Source organism: Leptopilina boulardi, unplaced genomic scaffold, assembly GCF_019393585.1.
Source record: "Leptopilina boulardi isolate dan_hultmark-lab unplaced genomic scaffold, ZJU_Lbou_2.1 LbouV2_9, whole genome shotgun sequence".
Lineage (NCBI taxonomy): Eukaryota > Metazoa > Arthropoda > Insecta > Hymenoptera > Figitidae > Leptopilina > Leptopilina boulardi.
In genome coordinates this window covers 61,303-65,000 of record NW_026138038.1, presented here as the reverse complement: position 1 = coordinate 65,000, position 3,698 = coordinate 61,303, and the positions used below count along the sequence as shown (strand labels likewise).

The following is a 3,698-nucleotide window of genomic DNA, read 5'->3' as shown; positions in this document are numbered from 1 at the left end:
CACCGCGATGGGATATTAGTTGGACCGCTCCCGAAGGAGCTAAGCCCACCGGTAGGACGTCTCACGAGCATGTCAGTTAAACACCGCGAGCGGCGAACCGACAGCGTGCGACACAGATTCAACTACGAGCTTTTTAACCGCAACAACTTTAATATACGCTATTGGAGCTGGAATTACCGCGGCTGCTGGCACCAGACTTGCCCTCCAATTGATCCTCGTTAAAGGATTTAAAGTGTACTCATTCCGATTACGGGGCCTCGGATGAGTCCCGTATCGTTATTTTTCGTCACTACCTCCCCGTGCCGGGAGTGGGTAATTTGCGCGCCTGCTGCCTTCCTTGGATGTGGTAGCCGTTTCTCAGGCTCCCTCTCCGGAATCGAACCCTGATTCCCCGTTACCCGTTACAACCATGGTAGGCGCAGAACCTACCATCGACAGTTGATAAGGCAGACATTTGAAAGATGCGTCGCCGGCGCGAAGACCGTGCGATCAGCACAAAGTTATTCAGAGTCACCAAAGTAAACGGTGGACGAGCAAAGCCCGCCACCGATTGGTTTTGATCTAATAAAAGCGTTCCTTCCATCTCTGGTCGGAACTCTGGTTTGCATGTATTAGCTCTAGAATTACCACAGTTATCCAAGTAAATGTGGGTACGATCTAAGGAACCATAACTGATTTAATGAGCCATTCGCGGTTTCACCTTAATTTGGCATGCACTTAGACATGCATGGCTTAATCTTTGAGACAAGCATATGACTACTGGCAGGATCAACCAGGGAGCTTTGAATATATATCTTTAAAAGTATATAAAATTTATATACTCTCTTAGACACTCAAGCTTTTAAATTTATTATTTTTTGTCACATGAGCGAGAGAGTATATAATGAGGAGGGTCTTTTAACACCGTAGAAACAATTTTCTCTAGCGGTGAGACGCACACACATCAATATAAAACTGCTCTCCTTATAAATTTTTTGTTTTTATTTTATAAGGGCATTTCGTTCAATATATTTTCAGATTGTATCGCCCTCATAACTGACACAAATCCGACAAGGTACTTTCAAAATCGTACTCTCATATATGATATATATAAGGTTATATATACCCAACGATAGACTTTGAAAAAGTCGTCTTGTTAATGTCATTAGACATTATATCGTTTATTATTTTTGACTATCGCTCGGAATCGAGTGAGTCGATGCTCTGTTGTTAAAGTAATATAAAAATTTCAAAATGAAAAAATATATACTTAGACGCCCAAGGCGCTCGTCACATATGAGCCATTCGGTCTTAGACACCGACTCGTGACAATGCTGTGCTTACAAGGATCCGAACCATCAAAAAAAGTGTATCGCGATTAATGGTCAAATACATTGATTCATATATAAGGAATCTTCTAAATACATAGTATTTCAATAAAGGTCGAAAAAAAAATTAAATTTTTTTTTTAAATTTTTTAAAAAAATTATTAATATATTTTTCACTACTAATTGGTGCGCATTGCTTTTACATACTATATTTTAAACTTGTTATTTGTCTTTTAGAACTAATGATAAATATAAAGTATTTGGTGCGCATTGCTTATTTGTAAGTTCATTATAGACCATTTGATGCGTATTGCTTTTATATAAAAATATTACAGAGTTGGCATATATCATCATTTAGTACAAATAAAAAGTTTTAAAGTATTTGGTGCGCATTGCTTATTTGTAAGTTCTTTATAGACCATTTGATGCGTATTGCTTTTACATAAAAATATTACAGAGTTGGCATATATCATCATTTAGTACAAATAAAAAGTTTTAAAGTATTTGGTGCGCATTGCTTATTTGTAAGTTCATTATAGACCATTTGATGCGTATTGCTTTTACATAAAAATATTACAGAGTTGGCATATATCATCATTTAGTACAAATAAAAAGTTTTAAAGTATTTGGTGCGCATTGCTTATTTGTAAGTTCATTATAGACCATTTGATGCGTATTGCTTTTACATAAAAATATTACAGAGTTGGCATATATCATCATTTAGTACAAATAAAAAGTTTTAAAGTATTTGGTGCGCATTGCTTATTTGTAAGTTCATTATAGACCATTTGATGCGTATTGCTTTTACATAAAAATATTACAGAGTTGGCATATATCATCAATTAGTACAAATAAAAAGTTTTCAAGTATTTGGTGCGCATTGCTTATTTGTAAGTTCATTATAGACCATTTGATGCGTATTGCTTTTACATAAAAATATTACAGAGTTGGCATATATTATCATTTAGTACAAATAAAAAGTTTTCAAGTATTTGGTGCGCATTGCTTATTTGTAAGTTCATTATAGACCATTTGATGCGTATTGCTTTTACATAAAAATATTACAGAGTTGGCATATATCATCAATTAGTACAAATAAAAAGTTTTCAAGTATTTGGTGCGCATTGCTTATTTGTAAGTTCATTATAGACCATTTGATGCGCATTGCTTTTACATAAAAATATTACAGAGTTGGCATATATCATCATTTAGTACAAATAAAAAGTTTTAAAGTATTTGGTGCGCATTGCTTTCTTATAATATGTATATTGCAGAGTTGGCATTTATCATTTAGTGGTAATTAGTGAGTTTTAAAGTATTTGGTGCGCATTGCTTTTACATAAAAATATTACAGAGTTGGCATATATTATCATTTAGTACAAATAAAAAGTTTTCAAGTATTTGGTGCGCATTGCTTATTTGTAAGTTCATTATAGACCATTTGATGCGTATTGCTTTTACATAAAAATATTACAGAGTTGGCATATATCATCAATTAGTACAAATAAAAAGTTTTCAAGTATTTGGTGCGCATTGCTTATTTGTAAGTTCATTATAGACCATTTGATGCGTATTGCTTTTACATAAAAATATTACAGAGTTGGCATATATCATCATTTAGTACAAATAAAAAGTTTTAAAGTATTTGGTGCGCATTGCTTTCTTATAATATGTATATTGCAGAGTTGGCATTTATCATTTAGTGGTAATTAGTGAGTTTTAAAGTATTTGGTGCGCATTGCTTTCTTATAATATATATATTGAAGAGTTGGCATTTATCCATTAGTACAAATAAAAAGTTTTAAAGTATTTGGTGCGCATTGCTTTCCTATAGTTTATATTGCAGAGTTGGCATTCATCATTTAGTGCAAATAAAAAGTTTTAAAGTATTTGGTGCGCATTGCTTATTTGTAAGTTCATTATAGACCATTTGATGCGTATTGCTTTTACATAATAATATTACAGAGTTGGCATATATCATCATTTAGTACAAATAAAAAGTTTTAAAGTATTTGGTGCGCATTGCTTTCCTATAGTTTATATTGCAGAGTTGGCATTCATCATTTAGTGCAAATAAAAAGTTTTAAAATATTTGGTGCGCATTGCTTTCCTATAATATGCATATTCAAGAGTTGGCATTTATCATTTAGTTCAAATAAAAAGTTTTAAAGTATTTGGTGCGTATTGCTTTCTTATAATATGTATATTGCAGAGTTGGCATTTATCATTTATGTACAAATAAAAAGTTTTAAACTATTTGATGCGTATTGCTTTCTTATAATATGTATATTACAGAGTTGGCATTCATCATTTAGTGGTAATTAGTGAGTTTTAAAGTATTTGGTGCGCATTGGTTTCCTATAATATGCATATTCAAGAGTTGGAATTTAT

At 32.7% G+C, this 3,698-nt stretch overlaps 1 non-coding gene across 1 annotated transcript in view; it reads right to left on the bottom strand.

The window, feature by feature from the left end:
* LOC127290836 (small subunit ribosomal RNA) overlaps positions 1–779 on the bottom strand; it is a 1,918-nt gene extending 1,139 nt beyond the window's left edge. The window contains exon 1 of the ribosomal RNA XR_007844484.1: positions 1–779. This exon is cut by the window's left edge and continues 1,139 nt beyond it. This is a non-coding gene — a ribosomal RNA (small subunit ribosomal RNA).
* Positions 780–3,698: the final 2,919 nt, after the last annotated feature.